Genomic DNA, 19,837 nt, shown 5'->3' with positions numbered 1-19,837 from the left:
ATTTAAAAATATGTTTAAACATTCATATCACAAAGCAAATAAGATAGTTCATGAGTCCTGATAACATAGATTCGTGTAGTCTGTAACCAAACAATTGTTTTTTATCGGACAGAATAACTGTGAACGGAGAGATAGGCTCTTGTATTTTTAAATTAAAATCCTAATTGGCCGATAAGCTGTACCACTAAAAATAATATTCAGAGTCATATTTCTTGGTGATTTGTCAAAGTGAAATGAGAAAGCTTTGGAAAAAAAGACAGAGCAAAAGTAGGACAGGACTTCAGATTCCAGGTCCATATTTGGCTTTGACTATGGCCAGAATCCAAGACTGTACTGGGGGAAAAAATATATCGCTAGGGACTGTGTCTGAGCTGTCTTAAAAATACCCAGCATCCTCTGACTTTATTGTGGGGTTCCTCAACAGTTCACAGACCGTACAGGCTAAAGAATTTTTTAAAAACCCAACAGCACAATGTTAAAAGTACCCTGATGGACAAGTTGACAGAGCAACCCCATCTGAGGAGAGAGAGAGAGAGAGAGAGAGAAAGCAGGTTTCTCTAACCTTCACATAATATTCAGCACAGAACAAAAAATAACTGTTTCAATGGACTCAGGTTTCCCTAATCTTAGTCTCCTGGATGCTGCTGTACAAAGGACAGAACTTTGACGGCTGTAAAATCTGGTAATTATATAATAGCTTGTTCAGGTTGGTTAATGCTGACTCAGTGGTGGTGGAGAAGTCCCCACACAAGGACATATCCTGCCCTGGGATACGTTGTGTTACATGGTACATATAAATTTATTTTTATTCTTAATTCACAAACTGGATCAAATCATATAGATTTATAGATTAAGGCCAGATGGGACCGTTAGATCATCTATTCTGATCTCTGGTATAATAATGGCCAGAGAAAATCATCTCATTACTCCTAAATTGAGTGCATGTTTTGTTTGACAAAGGCATATCTCCCAGAAAGACATCCAGTTTCGAAGACAAATATTTAAAGTCCTTCCTAGGAAAAATATGGCAGGATATATGGGGATTGAATAGCTACATTCATGCTAGGCAAAGTTCTGCTCTTGAATGGGAGTGACAGGCTTCCACTGACTTAATAAAACTTGCATACAAATGCCTAGAAGGAAAGTCCAGACTAGATCAGACCAGGGTGCACCTAATCCAGAACACCAGCTGCTTCAGAGAAAGGAACAAAGAACTCTGCAGTAGGTGATTATGGAATAGCTTCCCCAGGGAAAGTTCCCTCCCCAACTCCAGTAGTTAGAGTCTGGACTCTACCCTGAAGCCAGAAGTGTTTCTATCCCTTCCAAGGCTGTTAGTTATTTTTAAAATCCTTACTATTGTGACTCTAGATAGTCTTGTTATGTTTATAAATGTCCAATCCTTTTCTGAATCCTGCTGACGTCTTGGCCACAATGACATCTTGTGGCATTGAGTTCCATAGGCTATGTGGGAAAGTATTTCAGTTTCACTCATTGTTCTTTGCTTTAGCTCTCAATGGGTGAACTATTTTAAGCTAACAATTTACTCAAATTACTTGTGAAGTGGGCATTGTTTTTGCTAATGTGTTCTTCGTTCATAAATCTTTAGTGAATAGTTTGGGAGAAAAAATATTATCCATTGTTCACAAAATGATCACTAGGAGAATCCATTGTTTTTTATTTGGTATTCCTGCCATGTGAATGGTCACTATGCCAACATTTTTATGGCTGATTTAGAACAACGCTTCCTCAGCTCTCGTCCCCTAAAGCCCCTACTCTACTTGCGCTATATTGATGACATCTTCATCATCTGGATCCATGGAAAAGAAGCCCTTGAGGAATTCCACCATGATTTCAACAATTTCCATCCCACCACCAACCTCAACCTGGTCCAGTCCACACAAGAGATCCACTTCCTGGACACTACAGTGCTAATAAACAATGGTCACATAAACACCACCCTATACCGGAAACCTACTGACCGCTATTCCTACCTGCATGTCTCCAGCTTTCACCCTGACCACACCACACGATCCATCGTCTACAGCCAAGCTCTGCGATACAACCGCATTTGCTCCAACCCCTCAGACAGAGACAAACAACTACAAGATCTCTGTCAAGCTTTCTTACAACTACAATACCCACCTGCAGAAGTAAAGAAACAGATTGATAGAGCCAGAAGAGTTCCCAGAAAATAACAGAACGCCACTAGCCGTCACCTTCAGCCCCCAACTAAAACCCCTCCAACGCATTATTAAGGATCTACAACCTATCCTAAAGGATGACCCAACACTCTCACAAATCTTGCGAGACAGGCCAGTCCTTGCCTACAGACAGCCCAGCAACCTGAAGCAAATACTCACCAACAACCACATACCACACAACAGAACCACTAACCCAGGAACTTATCCTTGCAGCAAAGCCCGTTGCCAATTGTGCCCACATATCTATTCAGGGGACACCATCACAGGGCCTAATAACATCAGCCACACTATCAGAGGCTCGTTCACCTGCACATCCACCAATGTGATATATGCCATCATGTGCCAGCAATGCCCCTCTGCCATGTACATTGGTCAAACTGGACAGTCTCTACGTAAAAGAATAAATGGACACAAATCAGATGTCAAGAATTATAACATTCATAAACCAGTCGGAGAACACTTCAATCTCTCTGGTCACGCAATCACAGACATGAAGGTCGCTATCTTAAAACAAAAAAACTTCAAATCCAGACTCCAGCGAGAAACTGCTGAATTGGAATTCATTTGCAAATTGGATACTATTAATTTAGGCTTAAATAGAGACTGGGAGCGGCTAAGTCATTATGCAAGGTAGCCTATTTCCCCTTGTTTTTTCCTACCCCCCCCCCAGATGTTCTGGTTTAACTTGGATTTAAACTTGGAGAGTGGTCAGTTTGGATGAGCTATTACCAGCAGGAGAGTGAGTTTGTGTGTGTGGTTTTTGGGAGGGGGGTGAGGGGGTGAGAGAACCTGGATTTGTGCAGGAAATGGCCCAACTTGATTATCATGCACATTGTGTAAAGAGTTGTCACTTTGGATGGGCTATCACCAGCAGGAGAGTGAATTTGTGGGGGGGGGGGGTGGAGGGTGAGAAAACCTGGATTTGTGCTGGAAATGGCCCAACCAGATGATCACTTTAGATAAGCTATTACCAGCAGGACAGTGGGCTGGGAGGAGGTATTGTTTCATATTCTCTGTGTGTATATAAAGTCTGCTGCAGTTTCCACGGTATGCATCCGATGAAGTGAGCTGTAGCTCACGAAAGCTCATGCTCAAATAAATTGGTTAGTCTCTAAGGTGCCACAAGTACTCCTTTTCTTTTTGCGAATACAGACTAACACGGCTGTTACTCTGAAACCTATATATTTTTATGTTCCCTAGTTGGATAACCTAATCTTTAGCTCAACAGGAAGAATTGTAACTTGTCCACTAACATTCATAAGTGATCAATAAATTTACTGCGCAAATGATACCATTTTCCCAAAAGACCAGACACTGTTGCAAATTGCCACTAGTATTTTCTATGGGTAGGCTTTTTCTTTCTGTGACCAGTCTTATGCCTTGATTTTCTGCACCATTCCTTTGAATCCATCCAGTATCACTTTGTCTCCCATAAAACAAAGCCTTGAGTTGATCAGAGTTGGTCTGAAAATGTGGGGAGATGGGGCAGGATTCTCTCCAGAAAATTTTGACTAAAACCACAAAATCACTTTCATCAATAAACCAACCCCTGACTTTTGTAGGTTTTTGGTTGCCAAAACCAGAAAATTTATGGTTCAAAATTGCAAAGTTTTTGGGTTGACAGAAAAGTTTTGACAAGACCTAGAATTAACCCACTATTTTTAAAAAAGCCAGCCAACTTTGATTAAATACAAAGGACCATGTTCTGCTTTCAGTCTCCAGGAGAATGCCCTGGGGTGAGGACTGGGAACAGCACATCAACCTCAGTTATACCTGCTTGGAATAAAGCAATGGGCTTTCTCTGTAGCACACAAAATAGGATTTTACTGCAAAGCTAGGGGGAAAAGACTTTTTCTCCTTCACTTAATTTCCTTCTCACCATTCTCCCAGATGGAAATGTCAATATTAACTATGACCCATGGAAGACAGGCCAAGGGAGGGTGACCAAATGGGGAGACACACATGGGAAAACAGGAGGAAACTGTCCCGAGCAGCAAGTTGCTCCTTTCCCTCCCATATAAAGGTATAACTTATCCTGCAGAAATAACCAGTGCAAGTAGGATCAGATGGACAAGCCTGCCTGCCCAAAGGAAAGAATGCACTTTAAAAGATATATTTATTTTCTTTTGTTGAACCTATATAGATGCGGTGTAGTAAATCTTGAAATTCACATATCAGCTACACCTACCTTGGTAAAAATGGTGTCTGTATATATGCATATGCAGATCTGTCTGTCAGCATACATCTACAAAGATGATATGCAAACAATATTTAGTGATATAGGTCCAGATTCTCCAGTCTGGCCAAGCAGTGCACAGGGCTGGGTTAGTGTGAGGAAGTTAGTTATATGTCCACTTCCTGTTTCCCCAGATCTAGGCTAACAATCAAGGTTAACAATAATTTTGCACCAAAAACAGAGTGGCCATGAATCTAGCCATAGACTATTCAAAGATATCTAGGAAGCATTCACTCCACATACTCAAGCTAACCTTCTTGAGACCATGGCTTTTATTGAATGGTAGAGTTGGTGGAAATTCTTAGAAATTTGTGTTTTGACAAAAAAGCAATTTTTTGTGAAAAATATTTCAGAGGTTCCTTTTCAATGATATTTTTAGGGTTTTTCATCGAAAGTCACCACAAATACTCAGTAACTAAACCTTTTTGAAAGTATTTTGGTTCTCAGCAAATGAAAACTTTCAGCTGGTCAAATGAAAATTTTCAGTAAACCCTACAAGTTTTGCCTGGGTTGGCTGATTTTTTTCAATTCCCAGTTTCCAAATTAATATGTAAATAAATAAATAAAAATAATAATTTCCAGATTTTTGTTTCTTTGAAGTAAATCCAAAAAAATTATAGAAAAATGTCAACAAAACAAAAAGCATTGTTTATATTTTCATCAAATTTTCTATGGGAGGGAAAAAAACACCATTTCTTTGTAGCTGTGTTCCACTGTTGTGAAGAGGAACAGAGTTAGTGTAACATGCGTGTGACAGAGTGTACCTACCCTGCACTGATTCAGCAAGGCTTAAGCACTCTCTGTGGGCCAAGGAGGTCATGTCCCCCCCTCCCTGCTGAGCATGCTTCAGCTAGAACCAGGATATAAAAGGGAGCAGCTCATCTCAGTCTGGGCTGACTGCAAAGGGAACGGAAGTGTGTTGCAGGCTCCTGCAAAGAGACTGCCAGTGCTCCAGGATGTAGGCCAGCCAACCCCCAGATGCCTGACACCACAGACAACGGCGAGAGTGCGGAATCCCCAAGACTACTAGCTGTGGGAGGACGGGTAGGAAGAGGGCCTAAAATATAAGCCCTTGTATCAGCGGCCTGAGGCCTTGGCTAAAGTGGCGGTCAAAACTTTGCTGATATAAAGAAAAATCAGGCTGGGAGCTAGAGGCAGGCCCTGCTCAGAGAATCTGGCAAGAACAGGGCTGATATTGCAAAAGCACACCTTCCTAAGAGGTGCTAGGCACAGAGCACTCACAGAAACACATTCCAGAAGTGTGGTACTAGAACACCTCGATACCAGCGCATTCCCTAAAGAGAACAGGAACACGCTGACCCGCCCTAAAGATAAGGTCAGGATGACAGTGTGATGAATAGAGATGTATAAGGTGATGGGCGGTAACCGGCTACGTCAGAGGGTGTCAACTAACTACATCAGAGGGGCAGTACGTAACTTGTCTGTATTGATGTATAAAATGGAGTCTTAGAGAGGGAGTGTCTTTTTTTTGGCCGAGGGGAGAATGGAAAGTCCCGCCATTCACTCAGCTGGTCCATGGTCACGGGCATACAGGCACTGAGTGTACTTGTAGCAACTCCCCACTGAGTCAGAGGCGGATAACCCCACCACAGATAAGACCCTGGGCTGAGACCTGGTGGAGTAGGGAGGGCCCGGATCCTCCTACCCCAGCCACTGCCCACCCCTGGATGGCAGCCCACCACCCTCTGGCCACTAAGTCACACTGCCCTGCCTCAAAGGGTGGTTCTATTGACTCCGGCCACCGGGCCACACTGCCCTGCCACAGAGGGTCGCTCTATTGACTCTGACTGCTAGGCCACACCGCCCTACCTAGATGGGTGTCCTACTGACTCGGGCCATCTGTCCGTGCTGTCCATCACTGAAGGGCTGCTGCACTGACCCTGATCATTTTGCCACGCTGCCTTAGGAGCCAGGGCTGCTATGGCAACTAGGGAAATTAGGCCACATTGGCCACCCTAGCTCTATTTTAATTCCCCCACAACCCGACACCGCCTGATGGGATGGACCTATCCCGTGACAATGGGAAACACCACTTCTTCAGAGGCAGTAAAGCTGCTATTGTCTAACAAGAAAAAATATAAATGAAGGAATATGGAAACCAACCTGATTTAAAATAGGAGGTTGTACCCTTACATTTCATAATACAGGGCAGCCCATGCTCCCTTGCAATTACAGCGCCTGGAACACCAGAGAGAGAGAGATTCTTATTAATTACGTGTATTGTTCCAGTGCCTTGGAGGCCTAGTCATGGACCATGACCCCATTGTGCAAGGGGCCATATAAAGACAGAACAAAAAGCTGCACCCAAGGAGTTCTGCTTTAAATGCCATCTTTTGTTAAAAGGGAAATAAAACAGTCATAACTTGCCCAGAAATTAAAATAATTATCACAGCCAATGACAATTCAGAAGATGAACGATATGCCATGAAAGGGAAAAATAAAGCATGGGAAAGCAGAGACCCACAAATTCATATGGAACACAGGTAAAAAAAAAAATCAGACAGGATCTTATAAATGAGATGCAGCATTTCATTAATACACAGACATATAGTGTAAGAAGAAAGAAATCTGTGTTGTCCACAAGAGGTCTCTAGAGTCTCTTATATCCACATTGTGACCTGCTGTCCTGTCATGTAATGCAATACATCATTTAGGCCTGGGTTATTAGTAAACCAGTTGTCCCTAAATTTTTTGCAGCGAGGTACACTGAAAATATTACAGACATTCATTAATAAAGACTATGCAAAGTCGCTTTGGGTTCCCGCATCTCAGCAACGGTAAACATCACCCCACCTAGACAAATTTAGCCTCAGGCTTCTTCATATTTTGTTCTTTAACTTTGTTTTTCAAGGCTTGGGACAGATTTCCTTGCAGTAACATTTGTTTTGATGCCATAATGGATGCAGAACAACCAGCAGCCCCTAGAGATATCGAAAAGAAGAACTGAAAGAAGCATGTCATTAAAAGCTATCGATTCTTTTACTGTGGGAATTAAAAGTGAGCATTTCCTTATCTAAACAAACATTTAGCTTTTAACATTTAGCTTTTGTTATCATGATTACTGAAATAAGGCTAAAAGTATTCTCTTAAGGGCCTACTCCTTGTAGTCTTACCTATAAAACCAATGTAGAAACCAATATACAAATGAAAGATCTACATTCATGCAACATTATGACTGAGATTTTACTAATGTTAAAGTTAGGAAACACACAATTATAATTTCCACAACATCCCCTAACTCAGCTTCTTTGCATGGATTTATTATGACTGTATATGCTTTAAAATACAGTATCAGCCAAATATTTTTAATATGGCATCTAATTTTGTACCCACATTTCCTTTGTCCGCAATGCATTTCAGGAACAGCTGATAGCATTTAGACATCTAACTGCTTGATTATGCCTCCAGATCAGGTAGCCAGACATCTAAATGCTATTATTTGCACCCACAATTCACTGCAGGCACAAAATCGCAGGTGCAAAATTAGAAGCTTGGACTGAGGCTCCTTTATGTACAACTTAGCTAAGTTGTTGTTATGAAAATCATGACCTCGAATTTCCAGACTTGGTGCAATTAAAGTCTTAATCATAACATTGCATTAAAGCGTTTTCTGATTGATATTTTTTTTATTTTTAAAGGAAAAGCCAAAAGCAACACTGAGTGAAGCCCAGTAATATATGTGCTCAGTTGCCCGACTAATGAAGCTGTGGAAGATATTCCACACAGAAACAGGGTCTAACCAAAGCTCTACTAAAAGTTTGATTCAAACCACAGACATTATAAGTAGTTGGGGTGTTGCCATGGTAGGCCTGGTTTATATTTAAAATTTATACCAGAATAGCTATGTTGATCAGGGGTGTGAAAAAACACCCCCTGGCGACATTGCTATGCCAACAAAACCCCCAGTGTAGACGCAGCTATGTCAACAGAAGAATTCTTCGATTATTTGTAGCTAAAGTCATTCAGGGAGGTGGTGTTCCTACATGGGTAGAAAGGGAGAAATGCCAAGCAGGCCAGGGGAAGAGTAAGGCAAACAAAGAAGGGAGAAGGAAAAGGAGGGAGAACAACAAAGAAAAGAGTAGAGCTGATGAGTCATTCTGTCATCCCAATCGCTTCATTCCTTTACAAAAGAAAAACTCTGAACAGCACCACCTTGTGGTATCACTGCCAACTTCCATATGAAGAGATTGCCGATGACAATTTACAGAGGTATGTACTAATAACTTTCACTGATCACTGCAGCAATCACAAACCAGCACAATCCAATAAAGATTAGCAAGGTACACACATCTGAAAATTCATTCTGAGCAGAACTCTCTGTACTCTGAGTTTATGGTAGTTATACTCGTAACGCCCATGGAAGTACAGACATTGGCAGACTGGATCAGCCCTGTGGTCTATCTAGCCCAGTATCCTGTCTCTGATGGAGACCAGTCCAGCTGCTTCAGAGGAAGGTGCAAGAAACCCTGCAGTAGGCAGTTCTAGTCCCCATATATTTCCATCTCCACATTCATCAAAACGGACTCATTTTTGAACTGCCTCCTGTGTGCTTCTATAAAGACACCGACTGTATGTTCTAACTTGGGTGGTTGAGGTTAGGCATCTAGCTCCATATTTAGGCACCTGAATTAAACGTGTCCTGATTTGCAGAGCTACTGAGCACTTTAGGAGAACAAGGCTGAGGTGAGGAGAGTAGGAGCACAAAGCTCTATTATTACTGGAAAACAAGATAAATATTTGAGATAAGTTTGCCCAGCTACTTTCAGAATTTCACCTCCCCCTTGGATTAGAGAGAGCACATTCACTGCTGCTTTCTGTAAGTCTATAACACAAATGCCTTGTAAACTGAGCAGACCCCTTTGCAGTTCTTTGTCTCAGACTGTGGTGTTATTTATAACTGGATTAAAAAGCTTGTTAGGTAAATTGCTCCAAAAGGGATTTAATTCTAGTGAGAAAGCTTCAGTGCTCTTTAGATGCTCCACAGGTTTGGCTTCTCCTCCTCCCTTTGGTTTTATGATCTATATTAAATTTTATAGCCAGATGAGAATGAACTGCACTTGCACTGAAATACTGCACTGCAATATTTCTCTCGTGTCTCTTGCATAAGTGCTAAAGACAATGCAAATACCAACATCCCAACTGTGAAAGGATAAGGCATCTGCACGGGTAAATTCATGAAGCCCCCAAAACAGATCTTTCAGAGAGAGTGATTCATGCTCTGAATTCTAGAATTCTATTTGTGTTTTAATGCTTTAGCTTAAACATAGATCTATATGGTTCTGTGAGGAGAACTTCAGATCAAGAAAGAATTAACTGAATTTTTAATGGGAAATGTGAGGGACTCCAGAGACATCTGGATTCTGATAAATTGGTATTTTTAACTCATTTGGACTGTTTTTGATTAATTTCATTGTTGGACAGAGAACTCAGCTTTTAGACAGCTTTATTGAGAATAATCTATTTCCTGAATAATTCCTCTTTTTTTCTGGAGAAAATTCAGTCATGCAGTACAGTTTGTGATAACTTATTCCTCCCTGTGGAGGTCTCTGGGATTCACTAAGTCGGTTATTTGGCTTTAGGAACTGTCGAGGCTAAAACCAAAATGCAGCAAAAGAGTTTGCTACAGCTTTCTACCTTGCAATGCAAATACACGTAGGGCATTCCTAGTAAGACTATATCTACTGCAGATATACAAAAGACAATCACCTAAATGCAGGTAATAAGTAATGGCTGACACCAGCAGAAAAGTTAAAGGGAAATAAAGGTCTAGATGTATAACACAGTGAAACCATTTTCCAAATCAGGTAACTAGCTAGGGAGTGATTGACTGGAAATGCTTAGAATACCAGTCCCATCCTGGTCCATCTTTAAAAGTGTCTGTGTCTTTAAATTTAGCAAATCTAGGCAGCCCACGTACTGCTCCAGTGGGAGTTGCAAATATTTGACACTTCCAGGAGTTGGCCCATTGACTGCATCTCTCCAGGTCCCCCAGGGTATGTCTCCACTGCAGCTGGGAGCCTGCCTCTTAGCCTGGGTAGACAACACAGGCCAGGTCTGCTCAAAGCTACTGCATTAAAACTATTAGTGTGGAAGTTGTGGCATGGACAGCAGCTCAAGGTAGCCACTCAAGTTCTGACCCGGGGGTTGGGTGGGCTTGGACGTGGGTGGCTAGCCTGAGCCGCCACGCATGACGCAATGTCCACATTGCTATTTTTAGCTCACTAGCTCCAGCAGAGCTAGCACGGGTCTGTCTACCTGGGCTGGAAGGCTCAATCTCAGCTGCAGTGTAGACATACCCTCAATGTCCAGACTCTGGCTGTATCCCTCTGTGCTAGACTTGTGCAGGCTGTATGGTACATTTCACTTCTAGCCGTGAGTTTCCTCCGTTTTATTGCTTCCTGTCAAAATCCTGAATGTTCAGCATGACAACCTTCATGCTTTTGGAATTTCTGTTTTATTGGGCAGCAGTATCACTTCCTAAGATTAATTTTCCACTGAGAAAGGAGCAATGAAAAGGGACAACTTTGAATGGTTTAAATGAAGGTTTTGGTAGGTGATTTATTTTAAACATAACACAGTTCTGCCATGTGTTCTGGACACACAGATCGTTGTAAAGTAATTTGTAGATTATGGAACAACCCTGGAGATGTGAATTCTTTGCTCTTAAACTCAAGCAAAAGACTGCTTCGTGTGCTTCAGCACCTGGCAAACAAAACCCTATGTTTTGAACTTAATTACAGTTTTCTGACCCCTTATTACTATTTTAAAAATTTAACTCAAAAGAGGTTTCCGTTCTCATCTCCCCAGCATGGCAAGAGAGCAGGATTATAGGTCCCAAAAGCTGACGGATTGGAGTGGAACCTACATTGCATATTACCCTCTTCCACTTCACCAGCAGAAACGTACACCAGCCCCTTGAACAGCACCCTGCAGAAGCAATCTGGGTCTGGGGGATAGTGTAGGGCTGCTGGGAGGGGCAAAGCTGGGAAATCTTCAGATACAAAGTGAAGAAACCAGACTGAACTCCAGATCTTCAGGTTCCTCATGAGTTCCTGGACACATCCCCTATCCTCTCCATACAACCCAAAACTTCTCCTCAAGTGGAATAAAACTCAGCAACTTGAAGACTTCAAACTCACCAAGGCTATGGAGTATGTTTCCCTGGGAGGGGGGATTTGGCTCAGAAAGCTTCCCCTCAAAGTGGATTAGAAGAAAGAACCCATATTTGGAATGAACAAGCTGCATTAGCCTACCAAAAGAGAGACTGAGAGGGGATACGATTAGTCTCTATTGATACATCGGGAGATAAACACCACACAGGGAGAATAGCTATTTAAACTTAAAGACAACATTAACAACAAAAGCAAATGGCTATAAACTGGCCCTGAATAAATCCACACTGGAAATTAGAAGAAGGTTTCTAACCATCAGAGAAGTGAGGTTCTGGCACAACCCTTGCAATTGGAGTAGTGGGGGGAAAAACCAAAACTAGTTTTAAGATAGAGCTTGTTAAGTTTATGAACACGATTATAGGACGGGGTTGCCTGCCATAGTAGAGCACTGATGACTCGATGACCCAGGAGATCCCTTCCAGTCCTGTGTCCCTACTGTGGTTGTACATAACAAACATATTTATCAGTTCTCAAGGAATAACCAACATGAATTAGAAAGGAGGTCAACACAGGCAGGTGCTAATATTCAAAGTGCTGAATGGCTATGAAGCAGACCTACCAAACCAACCCCATGTGCAAAGGGCAGAGGTACAATTTACAATCGAAATATCTTATTTCCTCTTTCTCCTTTCTTCTCACACTTACTCTAAAGTGATTTTTAATACATCAAAGATTCTCACTAACCTCCCCAAGTCCACAGCTTGCACTGATAACCATCTTCCCGGGATGTCCAGGAACTGGGTCGCAAGTGAACAGCACTCCTGGAAAGGACATTTTATGTGGGACAAAATAAGCGACTGCCAAATACTAATTGAAAATAACATTTTCTGTGACTGTCAATTTATGTTCACTCTCCTCTCACATTGGAAAGATAGAGTTTTACTGGGACAAATGATCCTTGGCTGGCACATTTCCAAGTTGTATGTTATCCACTCCAGAAACAGTATCATGTGACTTCTAACCATCACAACTAAGCAACACAACTCAGATCTCAAGTATTTAATAGTCACAATAAATTGTTTATCTATCGAGCCACAGAGCAAAAAAAGGGTGTTGAATGACTTTGACTACTGAATAAATCTGAGGAAACTAATTTGCTTGTGGATGTTCTGAGAAAAGGAAAATAAATTAAAAACCATCAGAAAAATATCGTCTGTGAATTATTCACTCAACTTCACTGAAAATTATCCTTTACCTTGTCTCTGATGGTGTTTGAGAGAGAGAGAGAGAGAGAGAGAGAGAGAGAGAGAGAGAAAGATGGATGAATAATGGATTTTGGGGGTCTAACTGAAAACAAAAAATTTCAAAATTTTCAACTAAATGAAGAGTAAAAAAAATATTTCAGGTTGAATGAAATGTTTTGATTTTTAAGTGAATTTAAACATTTTTTAAAATAAATTTAAAAGGAATTTCAAAATGAAAAGTTGTCTCAAATAGAAAAATCAAAATGTTTCATTTCAAAATTGTCAAAATGAAACATTTTGATTTTTCAGTACTTTTTTTCCTGAACCAAACATTTTGGTTTTATTAACTTGAATTCATGAAACGTATCAGTGTCACTGCATCTGTATTTTTTGCAGAAAGTTCAGGTTGAAAAATTTTGCCCAGCTGTAATATATATATCATCCACAAAAAATTATGTTAAAAGAGCATTAAAGTTTGCAAAGTCTAGCATTCAGAAGTTAGGAAATACCAGAATTAAAGTTGCCTGTGAAACCTCAGTTTGGCTTCCTTCTCTGTATGTATCATGATACATTCTTAATTACTTGATCACATAGTATTTTTTCCACAAGAAAAAGAACCTTGATTTATGCACAATGTACACTTAATGAGCAGCTCTTCAGTATTTTGTTTTATCCTCATTGTTCAAGATGTGGTCCCATGCTTTATTGACTGCACGCTATTCAAACCCTACTCTGAATACAGAATTACTTAATTCCTCGTGGGCTTTCCTATGATGCTCACCTGAGTGCTTCTCAAACATACATTAATTTACTTTCCCAACACCCCAGTGAGAGGAGGGGGTATAGATGATGAGCTGAGGCACAGAGAAATTAAGTTCAAAAGTATGCACTAATTTGGGGTGCCCGATCAGAGATGCCAAGGACCTGATACTGCAGAGTACTTAGCATTATAGAGGACTTAATTGGTTCAATGCACAGCTCCCAGTGATTTCAGTTGCAGTTGTGAGTACTCAACACTTCTTCAAATCGGATCCCTCAAGGCAGGCACCCAGAAAATGAGAAACACTCAGTTAATAAGCTTTCATGGGTAAAAACCTCACTTCTTCAGGTTTTTACCCACGAAAGCTTATGCTCCAATAAATCTGTTAGTCTGTATGGTGCCGTTGGACTCCTTGTTGTTTTTGTGGATACAGACTAACACAGCTACCCCGTGATACTTGACTCAGTTAATGACCACCTCTGAAAAGTTTGGTGTCAGTGACTTCAATAGAATCCCTCAGGAACTCTGTGGCACAGGCAGGGATAGAATCCAATTTTCTAGGGCAGCTTTGACCAGGTGGCTATCCTTCCTCTTCCTGAAGTGCCTTGCCTTGTTCATTGCACACATTCCAATTTCAGTAACAAATGAAGAAGGGGTCCCTACAGACAATAGCCTCATTCACTGCACAGACCTGATGGAGCCTCACGGTAGCTCCATCCTAGGCACTGAATGAGGCGGGGTCCTGTGGAAAATGTGATCATGTAATTCAGTGGGACTCAAACTTTTTTACTGGTGACCCCTTTCACATAAACAGCCTCTGAGTGCGACCCCCCTAATAAATTAAACACACTTTTTAATATATTTAACACCATTATAAATGCTGGAGGCAAGCGGGGTTTGAGGTGGAAGTTGACAGCTCATGACCCCCCGTGTAATGACCTCGCGACCCCCTCAGGGGTCCCGACCCCCAGTTTGAGAACCCCTGATGTAATTAAAGGCTGTATCATAACGTAGACACACCCAAGGGCCAAACTGAAGCTGTAACAGCAACCTTAATTCTAGCATTTCCTAACTTCTGAGTGCTTGATTTTGCAACCTGAATAACGTTGTTTTAATGTAGGTTTTTTGCATGCAGTTTCCAATGTGTTCAAAGAAACTCAAACTGGAGAAATAGAAGTTCCATTATGTGGAATCCTATTAACACCTCATAGATCATCAGCAGGTTGGAACTGTCAGCTTCACTACACAGATCTCTGCCACATGAGTTAACAGCGTAACTGATAGCAGTAGTCGTTTGTCATCCTCTTTGTGGAGTAGAGGGATGAGACACTTTGCCAGTGGGAGTCACAGATATCTGTTGACAGCAGAGGAATGGTGAAGTTCATGCTTCTCTTCTCACTTCTCTTCCTCACCCCTCAGCTCCTTGCCCAGCCAACCCGTCTCCCCCAGCTCTTCATCCAGTTCCAGTCTCCTCCCCAATGGGTGACAGTCCCATTTCCTTCTCCATCACCCAACTCCCAGTCCCTGTATCCCTCTTCACCCCACCCCCCACCAGCTTCCAACCACAGTCTCCCCCCACAGCTCTTCGTCCAAATCTACTCCCCTAACCCCCACTCCAGGTCTCGCTCTTGTCTCCTTTGCGTTCAAAAATCAGGCAGCTTCCTCCTCCATATTGCTTGGGCCCTGCAGAGGGGTCACTGAGAGCACATGGGCGACAGGCTCCCTGCTTTTAGTTCTGGTGCCCAACTTCGGCCTGGATCAGCCCACAGCAGCAATTGCAGGGAAAGTCCTGCTCAGTCCCAGGCTGGAGCAAGCTCAGAATGGATGGACACTTCAGGGAATCTAGCTATGAAGCTCTAGCAAGGCTTCACTGAGTTTTCAAAGGCTTATAACCTGGTAGATTTTCACAGAGGTGGCTAAAGGCACATCCCTGAGACAAAGACCAGGCCTTCTCCAAAGCAGATGTCAAGTCCATTCTTCAAAGCACAGGGGCACAACGGCTTTTCAAAGAAAAAGTCACCAGAATTTCTATAAAATAGGCAAAGCAATCTATTTTTCCCTGACCTCGTTCTCAGAAACAGATGAACCTTTCTGGCTGACCCTTAAAAATAAATAGATAAATAAACAAATAATGTCAGCCTGAGGCAGATACCCAGCATGGATAATTTCAGCCCAAATGGTTCCATTTTGGCAAAAAGTGATAAGCAGCTAAAAACAGGATCTTCTAATGGGATGCGGCAGGCAACCTTAATAACAGACAATGCTACCAGCTCCGCCTGTACTAGACACAAATGCACCCAAGTCCTGGTCCTCAGAGTCTTTCCCCCACATACTTCCAGCTCTGGGGCGTGAGAACAGCATGAAAAGCAGGGAAATCAGGTCAGTTCACCTGCAGAGTGGGAAGGAGGAGCACAAAAGGTGGGATCCACACCAGCTGCATGCTGTGACCCTGAGCTTCATGGGTGTTGGTCTGGGATGGTGGCTTGTGGGGAGAGCAAGGCAAGGCCAGCGGATGTGTGGCTGTGCAGAGCCACCAGCCAAGCACCTCCATGGGGTGCAAAGAGACCTCAGAGGCTACTGCAACAGTACATAAAGCCCAGCAGGGAGTAAAAGACCTGAGGAAGGGGCTCCAGAGGACACACGAGTGGCTGACCTGCTGCATCGGCTGGCACCATTCACTGGATGACGACTCCCATGTGCGCCGGGATCAGTTGGCCTCATTGCCAGTGATACCGTACGGCCGCAAATGAGTAGAGTGAGGCCCGGCAGTTCTGTATCCCCTCACACACCTGGGGGAAAAGTAAACGAGACCATCACACAGACCAGGAGCTGAGCAACACACCGGATTGGGCCTAGGGAGTTTGTGAGTAAAACACCACATAAGTATTAGAGCATCAGTAAGCATTCATGCATAGCTGCTAGTTTCCATTTATCTGAGGCCCTCTGCAAGCAAATGGAACCCATATGTTTTCCTAGCTAGAGAGCTCAGGTCGGGATTATCAACCAATAACCGTCTTCAGCCTCAGCTGTTTTGCAGAATCACAAGGATCAAACCTATTCACGCCTCGAGACCACTTCCCCACAGTGCAGCATTTTCCACAACAGTGTATCCCCAAGACCTACCCAATCTAGATTTAAATAACTCAGGCAATGGAGATTCCCCCTAGAGCTGGCTGAATAGTTGATTTTTCTGGTACGGTGGCCAAACTGAAAAAAATCCATTATTTTTTCCCATTCCCTTTGACTAACAGGTGTCCTAGTTAGGATTATGTTTTTTTCCTGAATTCATCCTAGATTTCCATCTGCTAAATTTAATCCCATCACTCCTACTTTCACCCCACCTTGAGCACTGAAAGTTAATTATCAGCAAGTGAGTAGATCCCAGAGAAGTCAATCATACTGCTACTCTAGCTGCCAAGCTTGAATGACTGAATGGATTTTGAACTCTTGATCCCAAGAGGTCATTCTCCAGCACCTTCAAAAAGCATTAAATCAGTGGTCCCCAAATTTTTCAGGGTTGCACCCCCCTCACCCCTGCCTGTGTTCCCGTTTTACCCCCCACTGAGCCAGGGCTGGGAGCAGGGCCGGAACGGAGCAGGGCTGGGTGGTGCTCCCTCCCCATCCCCTGTGGCGGCTGGCCCGAGTCCCACTGTGCCTCCCTGAACGTTCCTCCTTTATCCTTGTCTTCTTAGTTAAGAAAATGTACTAGTAATTCATAACATCCCCCATCTACGGGCCCAGCTTGAGAGGTGCTGAGCACCTGAGTCTCTCCATGGGCCTGCTACTCAAAAGTACTAAATCATGGATCCATGTGAGCCTGCAAAGTCATGGATCTATGTGAACTCCCAGGCACAGAAGCATGGATTTTCTATTCCAACCCCCAAATTCACTGTCAGCATTGAGGACACAGGGGCCCCCCATTGGACTGTGCTGCCTGGAATGCAGGGGGCACGGACCCCCTAAATCTTACCTTCTTGCACAGGGGAACCATGCAGGTCCCACTGCCCACCTGGCCTTCCAAGTCTGCAAAGGGAATACAGAATTGAGCACTAACATTTTGTAGCTGATAGTTCCCCAGCGTCCCATCAGATGGTTCCCAACCATACTGCACATCAGTTTCAAGAACAAAAGAGGAAGGAGGAGGGGATAAAGGTTTGATGAGTCTGTTGTCTGTTTTTATCTTTTGCAAAGCTCCTGAAGGTTTCCTGGTTTTATTTTACTGAGGGGAAAATAATAATAAGGACGTCAAGGTAAAATAACCCTCCCATATCAATGGCTATAATTATGAACCAAAAATAGCCACTGCAAACATTTCATCTTTTCAGTGATGCTTGATCGTATTCCCATTTCTCTTTCTTTTAAAAAAAATTGTTTATATCCTATAGGAGAAAGATTAGAAAAGGTACAAGACAGACACAATAAACAGATGTGATGATAAAAACAACCTCAGAGGAACAGATGTTCCTGAAATTATAATGAATACTCACTTTATAGTTAAATATAGGAACAAAATGTGATGTGTAACAGTATGATACTTGCATCCACTTTCTAAAATTACCTCTTTGATAAACTTCTTCTAAATAGAAACTGATTCATAATATGTTTCAGAGTAGTAGCCAAGTTAGTCTGTATTCGCAAAAAGAAAAGGAGGACTTGTGGCACCTTAGAGACTAACCAATTTATTTGAGCATAAGCTTTCGTCAGCGACAGCTCACTTCATCAGATGCAGTCAGTGGAAAATACAGTAGGGAGATTTATATACACACAGAACATGAAAAAATGGATGTTATCATACACACTGTAAGGAGAGTGATCACTTAAGATGAGCTATTACCAGTGGGGGGTGGGGGGGAGAAAACTTTTTGTAGTGATAATCAAGGTGGGCCATTGCCAGCAGTTAACAAGAATGTCTGAAGAGCAGTGGGGGGTGTGGGGGGGAAATAAACATGGGGAAATAGTTTGTTTGTGTTTCCAGTGTCATTATATTAATGGTATTAAATGCTACTTGTTTCAGACAATATTACATTGTCTGTTTTCCAAGATGTACAAAGATTTTTAGAAAATCCTAGAATTGGTGAATATTGTTTTGTTGTATTCACACCGCTCCAATAACTATAATTCCAGCCATTGGGCTCTACGATTCACTCTTAACTAGCAGTCCTTCAAGCAACAGGTGGGCTGGTATTCTGACCAAAATATACATAATCATAAAAAGCCATAGGTGAAATCCTGGCCCTACTGAAGTCAATGGCAGAACTCCCATTGATTTCAGTGGGGCCAGAATTTAACCCCATATTTACAGATGTATTTTTTATCCCCCAATGACCAAATCTTTGTCTCTTTGAAGTTATTGGGAGTTTGTCGATGGGCTTCGATGGGACTCTAGTGCAGATTCCCAGAGACCCAAAGAATTTGTTTCTTAAATAATCTCCTTGTAACAAAAGCAGTGCTATTTACTGGATATATCAGACTAATCGCCAAAGCTTTCAGTCAAAGGTTGCCTTAGAAAAGAGAACCATAAAGGCCAGGTGCACTGTTTCAACGTACAGAGCTAAGAGTTCCAGGCTGCAAGTAAAAAGGCCCGCTAAGTTAAACAGCTGGAAGGGGCCTAATATGTTACGCAGAATAACTTAATGCCTTTTACACATGGTGACCTGACTATCCCAGAACCAGGGCAGATGCCTATAATATTCCCCACACTGTTTCCCATAATCAGGTTAGATCCCTATAGGAGAGAGGACAGTACTGTGGCAAATTTATTACTAGTTGTAACTTGAATGATTGAAATAATCTTCTCTCTGTTTACACTGTGCCAATGATTTGGCCCAGGTAAACAGGATCTTGAAATGTGTCAGCCAATACTAACTTTAAGACAGTCATTCGTAGAAGAAAAATGTTGGATATTTTTTTTTTAATTTAAGTTGCACTCTATTTCTTTTAAGAGAGCACAGGAAATTCTAAAAATCCAGACCCCGCTCTGGAACAAAGCGGGAGGAAGCATTGCTCTGATCCCAGAATACTGTTACACAAAGAACCGGCAATCCAGGCCACTTGAGTGTGCTCCTTCACAGCTTCCTGTAGAACACGGTTGTCTTTCATCTGATGTTCCAGTGCTAACCTTCAGGGACGATGAACTGGGAAGTGCAGTGGGGGGTCCCGTTAAATACAAAATCCACTACTATAGATCAGCCAATAAGCAATCTCAGTAATTCTGCATGCAAGTGATGGCTTCCTAATCATTTGTGTGCGGCATTGCTCTCACA

General features: G+C 42.3%; 1 long non-coding RNA gene across 1 annotated transcript; it reads right to left on the bottom strand.

The window, feature by feature from the left end:
* Positions 1-3,136: 3,136 nt before the first annotated feature.
* On the bottom strand, positions 3,137-17,964 carry LOC140896552 (uncharacterized). The gene is made up of 5 exons (XR_012154573.1): positions 17,545-17,964; positions 16,228-16,363; positions 12,315-12,391; positions 6,562-6,636; positions 3,137-4,446 (listed from the first exon to the last, which is right to left on the bottom strand). It is a non-coding gene; the product is annotated as an uncharacterized lncRNA (long non-coding RNA).
* Between the last annotated feature and the right edge of the window lie 1,873 nt (positions 17,965-19,837).

The sequence above is a fragment of the Lepidochelys kempii genome, chromosome 12 (genome assembly GCF_965140265.1).
Source record: "Lepidochelys kempii isolate rLepKem1 chromosome 12, rLepKem1.hap2, whole genome shotgun sequence".
In the NCBI taxonomy this organism is placed as follows: domain Eukaryota; kingdom Metazoa; phylum Chordata; order Testudines; family Cheloniidae; genus Lepidochelys; species Lepidochelys kempii.
The sequence above is the reverse complement of the archived record's forward strand: the minus strand, read 5'-3'. Positions and strand labels throughout refer to the sequence as shown.